This window comes from Prionailurus viverrinus, chromosome A1 (genome assembly GCF_022837055.1).
Source record: "Prionailurus viverrinus isolate Anna chromosome A1, UM_Priviv_1.0, whole genome shotgun sequence".
NCBI lineage: Eukaryota > Metazoa > Chordata > Mammalia > Carnivora > Felidae > Prionailurus > Prionailurus viverrinus.
The window spans coordinates 209,073,246-209,088,436 of NC_062561.1; the positions used below are offsets into that span (position 1 = coordinate 209,073,246).

General features: G+C 41.3%; 1 protein-coding gene across 4 annotated transcripts in view; it reads left to right on the forward strand.

Annotated features, from left to right (window-relative positions):
- Positions 1-15,191, forward strand: part of FYB1 (FYN binding protein 1) — a 157,078-nt gene that overhangs the window by 37,812 nt on the left and 104,075 nt on the right. The window contains exon 1 of one of the 4 annotated variants that reach the window (XM_047863019.1): positions 8,379-8,483. The exons of the other annotated variants lie outside the window; for them this stretch is intronic. The gene's annotated coding sequence lies outside the window, so the exon portion shown is untranslated. Of the gene's footprint in view, positions 1-8,378; positions 8,484-15,191 lie in introns of those variants that run through there. 4 annotated transcript variants of the gene reach the window in all.

The window sequence follows — 15,191 nt, forward strand, 5'->3', positions numbered from 1 at the left end:
TTAGTAAGAGGGTATCAGCCCCTGTCCTCTAAAAGACCCAGTTCACATTCCTAGAATACCCAGCCCAGCCCCAGCACAGCCCATGACATGGGACATTCGATCAGAACTGACCCCAGTCCATGTGCAGCAGCCATACCCTGTCCCATGGAGAAATGAGATGCTTTGCATGATGCCACCACAAAGGAAAGCCCCTACACTATCCCATTTTATTTTCATGCATTGCTGAGATTAGAATGCACAAAAAGAACCATTCTAATTTTATAGTGAGAAAAGGCTATATTTAACTAAATCCCAGAGAAGTCATCAATTGTAGTACTGAGTGTTTTTAAATTTTATTAGCTTCCAAAATTTAAAAAAAAAAAAGAGATTACATCATAAGTGAGGGATCTTGCTTTATTAACTTCTGGAGTCAAAAAAGAGAAAAAGTGAAGGGAAATTATATCATATATAAGAAAGACCTCATACATTTTTTGTCTTGTATTTTCCTTTGCTAGCCTCTGTTTTTTAGCTTCTAGGGAATTAAGGGGAAATACCACATCAAAAAATATTGACTCTGGTGATTTAAAATTAAAATTTGTGGTTCTTAGTATTAAGGAAAACCGGAGCCTCATGATTCTATTTCCTCTTCCTTCAGTTCTTGAAAGAGGCTGGCAGCACATTGCTGTAAGTGACAGTATTTCCAAAGTTGGCCTGTCAGTGGTGTAGAGCACTTTTGGAAATCTTTCTATCCCTCGTGAGGCAGAAGCCACGTTTTGCTTTGTCATTTTGGAGAATTTTTTTAAATACAAAAAAACAATAGTAAGCAGCACAAAGAAATGTATAACACCAATGGGTCCAGCCACCAAGAAGTCTCATCTTTGTTTGAAGTCTTTTCCAATCTGAAATGAATAAACAGTAGGATTAAGTTGAAGTCAGTCATCATTCCCCCCCAGTTCTGTTTCCCACTGTTGCTTCCCCAAGACAGTCTCTATTGTGATCTCACTGTGACTCTTTTGAGGTTGCTTTTTTGTCTACTAGCAAAGGTCAGTTCTCGTCCTGACTTGTGTGACCAGGACCCCAAGCCCCAGAAGCTGGAGACAATGACTGCTCCAGTTAAGAGTCACCCCCGGCTGTTGACTGGATCTTTCACTTCATACAGATCTGGTTACTGACCCCGGAAGAAATGCCCTAGGTTTTGTGTGTGTGCCAAGGACAGACATGGCCTACACAACCAGCTCAAGCCTTCTGTTTTCTGGTTCCCATGTGGGCTTCTCAAGGTGAAAGGCCTTCCCCAGCAAAAGGCACTTTAGGTCAGTCTTACTGAATTCAAGAGAAACAACCCAATGAAGAGAATCCAGCAGAATTTCAAGGGCTCTTGGGTTGCAAGTCAAATGCTTCATCAGACAGATGATTTCAATGAGCCAAATAGTTACAGCAAAACATGGAGGCCCGGTGAAGTTCCAGCGAGTTGTTGCACTGAGAAACCAGACTTTTCAAGGAAAGTCAAAAATCTGAATGTTTACATGAAATCACTCTAGTTTTTACATTCCCCATTTTTTAAATATATTTAAAGCCTTAAATCTACAATAAAGCGTAAGCAATAGTACAACAAACAACCATATTCCCTTCAGCTAGATTCACCCAAAGGTTAACACTTTGCCACATTATACGTATATGTAGAATGATTTTCTGAACCATTTGAAAGTTAGCTGTGCAAATTATGACAATCATTCCTGAAAATTTAAGCATACATCACCTTAATAACAAGGGCAGTCTCCATTTTAACGATAATACCATTATCACACCTAAGAAAAGTAAAAATTTCTTTATCATTTAATTGCCCACTTTAAAATTTCTCCAGTTGTCCCAACATTATTCTATAATTTTGTTTTGTTCAAACCAGGATCCAATCAAGCTGTACATACTGCATTTTATTATATCCCTTTGGCATCTTTTAATCTAGAAGAGTTCCCCTACCTTTTTATGTTTTTCAAAACTATTTTTAATTGTTGCTAATGAATATGATTTATATGAATTTGTGTATGTGTGTGTACGCATCCTGGTACACACAGGCCACAAAAGCAGGTCCACACTCCAGATTCATGCTGGGAGGCCTATCTCTGCACCCAGGTATGGTCCATCCAAAGTCCCACTTCCAAAAGCATATATATATATATATATATATATATATATATATATATAGTCTTTATTAGTGCATTTACCTATTAGGCATGGAAAGATGAGAAAGAGAATTCTTTCTTTCATTGCCATTTGTTGAAGGCTTTAGCACTGACTAGTGTTAAGAATGAATTAGATGAGAATCACTTGGGAGAGGAAGTGGCTACAAATGAGATTGTGGGGCTCTACCCTAAATCTACCAAATCTGAAATCACTCTTTTCTTTTAATGTTTATTTTATTTATTTTTGAGAGAGAGAGAGAGGGAGACACAGAATCCGAAGCAGGCTCCGGACTCTGAGCTGTCAGCACAGAGCCCAATGCAGGCTTGAACCCACAGACTGTGAAATCATGACCTGAGTGAAGTCGGATGCTTAACTGACTGAACCACTTCAGCACCCCACACTTTTGTTTAAGTTTATTTATTTAGTGAGAGAGAGAGAGAGAGAGAGAGAGAGAGAGAGAGAGAGAGAGAGCGCACAAGCGGGGAAAGGGCAGAGACAGGAGAGACAGAATCCCAAGCAAGCTCCACACTGCCAGCACAGAGCCTGATGCGAGGCTCGAACGCATGAACTCAGATCATGACCTGAGCCGAAACCAAAAGTAGGATGCTTAGCCAACTAAGCTACCCAGGCGCCCCAGGAATCACACTTTTAAAAGTACCTTCACTTATTCTTCAGAACACTAAACTTTGAGGACTACTAAAGACACAGAGATAAATGAAGAATTGGGCCCTCCGGCCAGCAAGTTCGAGTGGACCAAGACATAAAACCATGAGTACTCTGATGCCATGAGTACTCTGAATGGCTGAGGAAGTGTCAGAGAAGGCTTTGGTGGGGGAGGTAACCTCTGAGTGGGGTTTGAAGAAGACTGGGTTACCCCAGGTGAAGAGGAAGGGGAAGAAGGTATGGAAATAGAATGAGAAGCTTAGCCGCATGCAGCTGGAGATGTGACATGGCACGAGCTGATGAAGGAAATCCTCATAGTCCATGTTAAGGAGTTTAGATTTTTTTTTTTTTTTTTTTTTTCTGAAGGATTGGAGAGCCACTGAAGGGCTCTGGAGACACGATCCAGTTCATCATAGGAAGATCACACTGGGAAGCCTTGGGAAGAAAGGATTAGAGGCAGAACAATTTCATAAGAAGCCACTGCAGCTAAAGAGACAGTGATGCAGGCAGCACACTGGGGAGGGAGGGTAAGTGGGGTTCAAAAGACACTTCATAGAAGCCACAGGACACGCTGCTGAAACATGCATGCACGCAGGAGTCAGAGAAGCGAGTCCAAGGCTGATCCTCGGCTCACTGTTTGTCTCATGTAAATAGGTGCCCGCGATGCCTGTTGGACATTCAGGTGAAGATGTCCCTGAGGTTAGGTGGTCACCTGGCCAGGAGAGTAAGCGAGTACCTCAGAACTGAACACATGCACCGTGAGACGATGCACCTGGGGCAGGATGGTGAGGGGAGACAGGCTCTAGATCAGACAGAAGGCTGGGTCGCACATGTGTGCTCAAGAAGGACCTTGCAAGCCCACTTGAATGGGTACGACCAACCAGTACGAAACCCCATGGTTTTGTTGACACCCCTGTGCCCTTTGCCTACTTCTAGCACATTGATTTTCTCTCTCCACTCTTCTCAATAGCGGTCTCCAAAATGGAGTGAACACAACAGAAGGAGGGCTCAAGATAGTTTGTTGGACAAGGAGGGAAATTGTTAGCGGGATTATATGTTTAAAATCTCACCTTTGCTTTTCTATTTTTGCTTACACTTTATCATGGGTAAAGTATATTTGCAAAGTAATGCACTTGTGTGTGTGGACGGTTAGCTAGATAGATAAGGCTCACTAAAAGATATCCACCTACTAGGGGCATGTGCTCTAATATATCTTACTGCTAGCTACACATAATCAAAAATCTTGAGTGGCCACTCTTCTGCATGACAAAAACTCAAGAAAGGAGAGCCTCCAGGAGGAGAAGGGGAGAAATGGGCCCGGGTCTCGCATGCCGACTTCTCAGAGACTGCTGGCATCTTTCAAAAAGTTTTGCCGGTTAGCAAAACCCCACACAGCAGAACCCCTGGAAGCTATTCAAGTCCTTGTACCTTTTCTTATTTTGAATGCATATGTAGAATCTAAGAAGCTGAGCGTTGGAAAAACCTTTGATATTGATCAGCTAGTTTTCTGCTTCCCCGAGAAGCAAAAAGAAAGGGCAGGTTGGAGGAAGGAGGGTGGGGTCAGAGGGATCCAGGGTGGAGGAAAGTAGAGAAAAACCATCTTTTTTTTCACACACTAACCTGGAGCCTGTCCTGCCCCTTGCAGGTTGTAATGTTTGTCTGGTTTGTGTGTGGGAATACTGAGGGGTGGAAGGGGAGGGAACTGTTACAGTTACAGAAACTAAGCGGACCTGTTTCTTGGCTTCTCTCCTATGTGATGCATTCTCATCCCAGTTACCAGTGTGTCTGGACACACTGGGGAGTTTTGACAGCAGATAGTGAACTCACTCTGGGAATTTACACTTTACATAACCTGTGATCAGAGCCTGATTGGCTTCAAGACAAAGCTCCTGACACGGGCAAGTCCATCAGCCGGGCGGGGCCAGTTTGGGGAGGGTGTGGCCTCAATTTGTGCTTCACCTGCGGCTACTTAGTCTGAGCGGTGGTGAGGCTGGGGCTCTCCTGACAAATGTACTCCCTTGCTGAGCAAGCCAGGTCGAAGCCCACCCAGTCTGCCTTCACACCATCTCCAGATCCTCATGGGAAGGGAAGCCATCAGGATTGTGCTAAAGCCTAACTTGAGACCAAATCATTTTCACTCCCAAACACATTCATGATTTGTTTTCCGAGTAAGTCCCTGGAGACCGTCAAAGGCACAGCACAGCAGGCATAGCCACCAGAACCAGATCACCTCTCCTTGAAAGGTGGCTCCACTGGCCATTGGCTTCGTGTCTCTTCTTGAAGAACTAAAATGTTAACTGTCACTTTTTTTAATTGAGAGGAAATAAATGTTATAATTGCTCAGTTCAGGAACACTAAGTACAGCATTTAATTTAGAGAACAGAAAAGCAGGCACGTTGACAGGCCACACGTATAAACAGTCCCATGCTGCAGACAGAAATAGGGTAAGGTTTCTCAACCTGGGGTACAGGTGAAGATGACGGTCAGATAGGAATACTAGAAGAATTTACCTGGGTTGTAAAGATAGAAATTCTGGCATCCTAAATAGGTATTGTTACAGGTAGCAACGAGCTGAGTAAGCTGACTTCCTCCAGCCTCCTAACATAACCCCTGACTCACTACTTTTCCCCCTATGGTATTTTATTTCCTTGTGTTGCACAATAGAGCTGCACATAATGGAGAAGAATGAGCCTGGTTTTCAAGTCCACAATGAAAGGGCTATTCATTTGAGACCTTCATCATTTGCTTAGAATTGCTCTTGCTGGAGGAGGGGAGAGTCCTAAACATTTAATAAGAGAGCCAGAAGCATTGAGGTGTTAGCTATAATTCTGCAGCAGATGTAATGTAAGATCTAGTATTTGAGTTAAGAAACCTTCGAATGATTTTATTTTAGGAAATTGCTCAGGTTTCCTTGTAATTTGTTAAAAGCTTTAGTGAGTAGCTACAAAAATAATGAAAAGTAGGTGTTTGAATAATAACGCAATATTACACTATTGTTTCCCTTTAAAAATACAATGCAAGTAGTTCTTTCCGACTCCATCCTCTGGTAGCACCATCTCAAGAAGGATTATATGTGAAGAAAAATATACCTCTCATATTTTGTATTCTTTCCTTTAAATGAAGGGGAAAAATACTGCTGCTATACAGTGACTTAAAAATCTTACATTAATTTGCTGCTTCACAAAAATCGTTGCATGTATCCAGAGCACCCAGTAAAACAGGCTTAGGCCAGAAAAAATGCTTTCACTTTTGCATGTTCTGATTATAAGCCACATAACATCGAGGGGCATGGGGAGAGCCAAATGGAATTTGTATCATCATTATCATGGTTTTATCAAATAATAAATTATTGCATATTTCTTCCTTTGTGAGGAATTATAAAAATAGAGAAAAATTGTTTATTATTATGTAATAATAAGATCAACTCAATATAAGATAGATTCAGGTAAGTATCTACACTTTTCATTTATTTCAGGAACATTTCATTATGTTACCAAACTCACCTCATAGTGTTTTACTTATTTTTATTAAATCTCCAAACCTTTCAGACACTACCAATGAGCATAGCTACCATTCAATTTAAATACTTAAATTTTTAAATATGATCTTTGTAAATGTGTACATTTCTTCTCCCCTATTTTAGAGCAAAATTTATTTCTATCTCACAGAGGTGTAAATTGCTGGGTTCACCTTTTCCTGGGACACATGCATAAAAAAAGTAACTACCCCACAAACTACGAAGCCTCCCTTGGCCCGTAATAAATTAATTCACTCAACAATGTTTATAAAGTGCCTCTGTGTGCCAGGCACTGTACTAGGAACTATGGATCAAAGACCAGCCACAGCCCCCACCCTTAAAAAGCTCAAGGTCTAGTGAGAGAGACAGACTTGTCTCCAAAAACTGAAAGATACCTCAGAAGCCAGAGCAAGGACATCCTGCCAAGTCTTAAGGGACTGAGTTCAAATGGAGATGACATCTCCACTGGGCTTTGGGGCTCGCACAGGAGTTTACCAGGTAAATGTGAAGAGAGGAGATGCATTTCACGAAGGCAGGGCATGTTCTGGGTTCGGGGAGTTATTGTTTTGTTGGTATCTTTGGCATCAGAGGGAGGTTGGTGGGCAAGAAAAAAAACATAAGACTGACTTTGAAACCTTAATATTTCTTCTCTTTCTGTCTTTCCCTCTCTCATCCGGCAAAATCCCAGGACAGTAGAGTTGCCCCCTGATGTCAGGACCCAGGCCCCCTTCTGGCTCTGCCACCCCTAGAGCATTGCTCTCCTTCCTCTTCAGTGAGCCGCAGCGGCTCAGGCCCCCACAGCATTGCAGCCAGCAGGAAGGGGAAAGTGTGCTAGGTTAAGGGTACTATCCAGGAGCTACATAAATCTCTTCTACTTTGATCCCATTGGCCAAATCTTAGTCATATGACCACATCTAGTGGCAAGAGGGGCTAGAAAATGTTTTCTTCTGTGTAGTCATATGCCTGGATAAAAATGCAAGAATTCTCTTGCCATAAACTGGGCGTTGGCAAATTTTTTTCTGCAAAGGGCCAGATAGTAAATATTTTAGGCTACATACAGCCTTTGTCATGTGTTGTTCTTTTTAGATTCTGGGTTGTTGTTGTTTTTTTTTAACTCTTTATAAATGTAAAAATCCATTCTTAGCTTAGCTTATACAAAACAAGCCATAGGCCAGAGCTGGCACATGGGCCATGGTTTACAATCCCCTGCCGTGGAAGGGGAGGAAACCAGACGGGGAGGGAAGTGACCATCTCTGATGCGACTGCTACAAGATTATAAACACTAAGAAGAATCTTGTCTTGTTCACTTTTCTAGTCTCAGTATAGTGCTTGGCCCATACAGTAGGTGCTTAATGTTTACAACTGATGGATGGATGGGTGGATGGATGGATGGATGGATGGATGGAAGGAAGGCAAGGAGGTTAATTTAACAACCGCAATTTGTTAAAATCCCACTTAGTCCCAATGGTAGTCTCTCAACAGAGATTGTGACTTGAATACTCCAGTCGTTCCAGAGTTTGAAGGAAAGTTTAACCAACAGCAGAAAAGAGTGAAACCACTGGGCTTTCCGCCACATGCACCCCCATCAGCTCATAGAGCCGAGCACTCATTTCATCTCCCAGTTGCAGATGAAGTTAAGTCCCAAATCTTCCATGGCTCAGAGTGGACCTCCCTAATCGACAGCCCTCTCTCTGACCCCTCCTGCAGGAGGGCAGCCCCAGGTGTGTAACAGGTTCCAGAACCACAGCCTTCTGGCTCCTCCCCTTGCATGCCAGAGTGGCGGGCCGGAGAACCTCGTTCTGAATTTGTCCTTAAAACTGTCATATGCTTGGTGGGAATGTCAGCAGAAGCGTCCAGGCTGAACAGACAGTTTTTAGTTCCCCTTATTCTCCCCCTTCTTACTCAATATCCTGAGGACATAAAAGAACTTTTCTTGACTCGGTCAGCCTAGTGGGGGGAGGGAGGGGTGGATCACTCAAGCATTCCCCTGGACATCACCCTGCCAGGCATCAGAAAGTTCCACAGTCCTCAGACTCTGCATGCTGAGCAGACGCAACAGCCCAAAGTGAGGGGGCGCAGCCCCTGGCCCCAGGAAGATGAGCCACATGAGGCCATCCCCCCCACCTCATTCTGCAGGAGTCAGGTAACCGCTTCTTTCAAATAAATTTGTGAGTTTTTACAGCAGGATTTGGTGCCATCTCCAAATTTTGGCAGTATCAACTGTGATAGCTGAAATAACTAAGAGAAAGACACATTCTGCTGGAAAATAGCCAAAGAGGTGTTCATCAGACACTAAAACACAGTCTCGTTGTGGCCAGAGGGTGCTAAGCAGATAAAAATGTGTCTGTCACTTGCTGTTTCGTAACTGAATAGGGCCTCTCACATGTTCCTGTTCCAGCCTCTGGTTCAGCTGCTCTTAAACGAAGTCTTACAACAGAACAAGAAACTTGGTCCTATTGGGCACAGACGATTTAGTTCACCCTGGCTCCTAACAAGTGTGTGCTCGTTCTTTTGATGAGGAGGAGCAAATTTCAATTTCCCCTCAACCTTAAGATCTGGCAGGGGGTGGGGACTCGTGTGAAATTTCTACACAGACCAGGGAAAGGAAGCTAGGCCGCCATCAACCCTGCCATCTCAGAAGGAGTCCTGGCAAACAGGGACAAAGGATGACAAAGGACTACAAATGATCTGAGGAGATCTTTCAAAGTGACAGTAACTAAAAACAAAATTCAGTTGGAGACTTTGGCCCTCTCATATGAGTTTCTGCCTCTTCTGAAGAATTCATAAGGCCTTTTCCCATCCTTTTCATGAGAGTTATGATGAGGTATTTCACAGAAGAGCATGGGCCTCTTACTCTGCCTCCTACCAGCTATGTGACTTTGGGTGAGCCACTTAACCACTCTGTGCCTCAGTTTCCTCTAAAAAATGAAGACAAAAGTAGTACTTACCTCAGTGAGCTGTTGTAAGTATAAAATTATATAAAGTTATTGTTTACTAATATGTAATAGTAGATTGTTAATATTTGCCACTTAAAGCAGTTTGGCATTAGGTAGAGATTATTCCATGTGTAAAAATAGATAGGTTTATGAACACAAGGCAAAGTCATGGCTGTGCTTTTCTGTCCATGCTGCAAGACCTGTCAGGAGAGGTTTTATGTAGACCAAAACATGTGCATATAGGAGGCAAGGAATAAACTTCAAATATGATAATAACCCAGAAATTAATGTTACAGGTGAGGGGCAAGAGGAAGACATCATTCTTTCGAGTAAAACCACATCTTTAAAAATCCTCCACTAAAAGTTATCACGAATATCAAAGGCATTGCAGTGTATTCGAGAGACATCCTGGGAGAAGTCAGCCTTCTGTTTTAGAAACAAAAGTCTGGGAAGGATTCCATTTCTCTAGGGGAATTATTTACAAGACTCAAATTCATGCTGCCTGCTTGTCACTTCCATCCACTTAACTACCAGGAGCTTCAAATGCTCCACAGCTCCTGCCCACATCCCATAGGCCCCTTCTTTGGACTTCGGAGCTCAATAAAGTTGTTTCTAGGGGAAATTCACTCTTGAACGTTATGGTGGTCCCATCGAGCAGTCACACTGACACCTAGTGGTCTAAAAGTTAAGTGCAAGCACTTAGACCATTTTAATCTCTCTTTTTGTCAAAGCCCAGGGGCAATATGTCCCAGGCATGTATTTCTATAGTTGCTGAGTGAAGAGAAGTGGATGTTGGAATCGTCTCTGTATCAGCCACTAGGAATAAACCAAATATGTATGTGTTTGAGAAGAGATGAAAATCCCATGAGAAATTTTAGAAGCTGAAATTACCTGATCAGAAGCTAGTAGAGGGTTTCTCTCATAGATATGGAGAGTTCAGGGCTTGTCCTGTTCTTCTACTTCTGCTAACTGGCCTCCTTACTCGAACAAGAAACAAGTAAAACCATTCGCTATATAAATTCAATGTATGATTTATTAATAATATTGCTGAGTCCGCGCCCTGGATGTTGGTCAGATCTTGCTTCCAAGAGCAGGTTAAATGACACAAAAGCTCACGTGCAACATGTAACTGATTCCCCACTCTGTCTTTCCAAGTCAGGGACAACCCCAGCAGGAATGCCTGCTCTAGGGTGATAACGTATGGTGGCCCAGACAAGGTTATCATGCAAAAAGACTTTCTGGCCTTCATCCTGAGCTTCATCCATTTAGGCACTTGGATATTCATAGAAAAACAGCACAAAGCGTATTGGACTTTTGTGAAGGTGGGCATATCAGTTTCCTGTGGCTCCTGCAACAAATTATCACAAACTAGATGGCTTACAACAACAGAAATGTATTCTCTCACAGTTCTGGAAGCCAGAATTCTGAAATCAAGCTGTAAACCAGGCCATGCTCCCTCCAAAGGCCCTGGGGGTGTATCTATTCCTGGCCTCTTTCAGCTTCTGGTGGGTCCAGGCATTATCTGGCTTGTGGCTATATCACTCCAATCGGTCTTTGTCTTCACATGGCCTTCTCCTCCTCTTATCTTTCTCCCTTCCGTATTTTATAAGAACACTTGTTCCTGGATTCAGTGCCACCTGGATAATATAGGATGATCTCATCAGATGATCCTTAATTAGGGGCTCCTGGGTGGCTAAGTCAGTTCAACTATAATTGTTGAACTATATAGTAATTCTATTTTTAATTTTTTGAGGAACCTCCATACTATTTTCCATAATGGCTGCACCAGTTTGCATTCCCACCAAGACTGGACAAAGGTTCCCTTCTCTCCACCTCCATGCCAGTATTTGTTATCTCTTGTTTTCTTTTTTGTAATAGACATTCTGACAGGTGTGAGCTGATATCTCATCGTGCTTTTGATTTGCATTTCCCTGATGATGAGTGATGCTGAGCATCTTTTCATGTGTCTGTTGGCCATCTGTATATCTTCTTTGGTAAAATGTCTATTCATGTCTTCTGCACATTTTTAAAATTGGTTTGCTTGTTTGCTTGTAGGAGTTTTATGGTTTCAGGTGTTACATTCAAGTCTTTAATCCGTTTTGAGTTAATTTTCATGTATGGTGTAAGATAGTGGTCTAGTGTCATTCTTTCGCATGTGACTGTCCAATTTTCCCAGCACTATTTATGGAGAAGACTACCTTTTCCCTGTTGTATATTCTTGATTCCTTGGTCATAAATTCATTGACTATACATGCATGGGTTTATTTCTGTGCTCTCTATTCTGTTCCATTGATCTGTGTGTCTGTTTTTATGCCAATACCTACTGTTTTCATTACTATAGCTTTGTAATACAGTTTGAAGTCAGGTAGCATGATGCCTCCAGTTTTGTCCTTTCTCAAAATAGCTTTGGTTATTTTTTTTTTTTTATGGTTCCATACAAATTTTCGGATTGTTTGTTCTATTTCTGTGAAAAATGCCATTGCAATTTTTATAGGGATTTTATTGAATCTGTATATTGCTGTGAGTAGTATGGACACTTTAATGATAATGATTCTTCCAATTCATGAACACAGAATACCTTTCCAGTTATTTGTGTTCTTCAGTCTCTCATTACTGTCTTTTAGTTTCTAATATAAAGAACTTTCACCTCCTTGATTAAACTTATTCCTAGATATTTTATTGCAGATGGGTTTGCTTTCTTAATTTCTCTTTCTGATAGTTCATTAGTGTTTATAATCACTTTGGTATCCCAACATGCCACATGCTCCCATTTGTCCTCATGGTTGGCAGGGCTGGTGATTGTCTTATGCATAAAGAAACCCTTAGATGAGCACAGCAGGATAGGATGGGTCATATACCATGAGCTGCTTGAAAAAAATCTCCCAAGGTGATTGTACCATGCCCTGTGCTTCTAACTTTCCCTGTCCCGTGTCAGAGGAGACCATCCAAAACACCTCTGTTTATTTAACCCATCAGTTACAAAAATAACTTTAGTCAGTGAGGTGTGCTTATACCACTCAAGTAATTTTTTATTGTTTTTATTTATATTAGAGATCTGACATTGGTCCTTTGTGACATTTTTGCCACATTTATATGTAAGTCATTTAAAACGTCTTAAAAGTTTTGAAAAAATATTCTCAATCAAACAAAATTTCATCCGGACAGTAGAATGTCTTCAAAAAGCTTGATCTTGTTGAAAGATCATTTTCTCCTCCACTTCGAGTCACGTTCATTTTCCTCTTCCAATTACTAAAACTAGGGTAAAAAGAAAGAAAATATCCCACTGTGGAAAAATATCAAAACAATTGTATCATTTACAAAGAGTTTTCATTTAATTTAATAATCTTTCAGATACTACTCAACTATTTACACCACTTTTTTGTGGTAAAATATACACAACATAAAATTTGCCATTTTAACCATTTTTAAGTGTGTACAATTCCATGGTCATAAGTACTTTCACACTATAGTATGGCCATTAACACCATCCATCTCCAGAATGTTTTCATTTTCCCCAACTAAATTCTATGCCCATTAAACACTAATTCCCCATCACCTCCTACCCTCAGCCCCCGATCATCACTATCCTACTTACACTCTTTATGAATTTGACTACTCTACGTACCTCAGATAAGTGGAGTCATACAATATTTTTCTTTTTATGATTAGCTTATTTCACTTAACGTAATGTCCTCAAGGCTCATCCATGTTGTAGGACTAAAGAGTTTCTTCCTTTTTCAGACTGAATAACATTCCATTGTGTGCATATAACACTCTTTCTTCATCCATTCCTCCACCGTTGACACTTGGATGGCTTCCCCCTTTTGACTTCTGTGAACAACGCTGCTATGAACATGGGTGTACAAATATCTGTGCAAGTCCCCATTTTCACTTATTTGAGTGGAATTGCTAGATTGAAGAATCAGCATGGTGTTTTCCACAGTGGCTTCACCATTTTATATTTTCACCAGCAATGCACAAGAGCTCAATTTCTCCACATTTCTTGCCAACATTTGTTATTTTCTGGTGGGTTTTTTTTTTTTTTTATAATAGCCATCCTAATGGGTGTGAAGAAATAGCTCATGTGGTTAAATATTTTAATTAAAGGATATCTTTATTTTAAAATAATAGGTGACTTTCTCTGTCGTATTTTCATTCTTTAGGAAAACCACAGAATTTTAAAAATCATAAAAACAAGAAGGGATTTTGGTATGTTTAATTTTTTATTTCTGTTCTTTGAATGAACCATCGATGTTAACAGTATGTATGTGTGTGTGTGTGTGTGTGTGTGTGTGTGTGTGTATATGTATATATATATATAAAGCAATGTGTGTGTGTGTGTGTGTGTGTATATATATATACATTGTTTTTTATCCAGACAAAAGGAGTTATTTTATATGAATTCATTGCTATCAATCTGATTTTTGCCTTGGGCCTTCCCAAATCATAGCCTCCTTCCCTAGCTAGATCAGTTCACACCCTTCAACTTCCTTCTGCAGCCAGATGAATAACAAACACCATCCCAGGGGGACAATGGATGAACCGAATGGTGCCCCAGGCCCCTGAACTGCCGATTGGATTATTCATGTCACTGACTCTAGGGGGCAGTTGTTTGGGGAGAAAAGAGACCTAATAGGTCATCCAAGTAAACATCCCACCCTGATGTGACACTCACGGAGACCAAACATCAAAAATAAAGCCAGCAGCATTGTTTGTTTTGTCTTCTCTCACCCTTTTCAGATTGCCTGTGATGTTGCAAAGTCCAGCAGGATGTCTTGGCCTCAGGCCCCATATCCCCTGTCTTGCTTTGTCTCCTTGCTCATCTCAGATCTGCTATGGTCGCGACCGTGGGTAGAACAAGTACTAACACACCACCTGCCATAATGAAGGGTTCTTGGGCAGAAGGTAATTCATTAAGGTTAGGTGGAAGACGTTTTGGATCAGAATGGGAAATTTGTCTTCTATGTGAGCTGAGGATTCAAACTCAAACTTGTAACCATACAAGAAGGAAAGAAAGTCATGATTCCTCTGATGTATTTAGGCAAACATGGGATTTAGAGTCAGAAAACCTAGGTTTAGTTCTCTTTTCTACCATGTGCTGGAGCTTGGTTTTTCCTTCTCTGACAATAGGAATAAATCAAGCTTTGAGAGGATCAAATAAGATATTGTATGTAAAATTTTGTTTTAAAATGTGATTATTAGGTCTAATAATAGAATTAGAACAGATATAAAATGCCAAATTCTAGAAATTTTTGCTAATCACGCAAGTGTACATAGTTTGGGGGGGGGGGGTGTTGAGGGCATTTGGACCCTGAAATGAGTAATCTTAATAAGCACAAATTTTAAACTAGATGGTGGCCATGTGCTACATCCAACAACTACTGGCACATTAGCAAGGAGTCATCAGTTCTCTCAGAAGAAAATGAAGGAATGTATGAAGGAATGGATAAGTGAAAGCCCAGAGCAGTGGAAGCCATGAAGCACCTTGGAAAGATGAGGGACCAGGGGAAAGAGGGTAGCTGGTGTTAAGAGCAAGATATACACCATGAAAAGTCTGAAATTGAGAACAGCACGATTTTAATAAGAAAGGGTGCAACCTGCTCTAACAAGTCCCGTGGTGACAAAGGTGAGAGAAGTTGCTCATCTCATGACACAGTCTTGTTACTGTGACTTATGGGAGAGGAGAAGCAAGGCAAGAGGTGTGAGGTGAACGCACTGTTAAATCCTGATTACTAAATACTGAATGCATTATTTTCAAAGTTCAAAAGGAGAGACGGAGCAGGAATGCAAAGGGGGACACGAAGGGAGGGCTTCATACCGCCATGTTCTGTAGAGTGGGGTTTCAAATTTTCCCTTTCTGTTTGTGGAATCTTTCATAATCCTTCACTTCTAATGGCTAGGTTCACTCTCCTCCA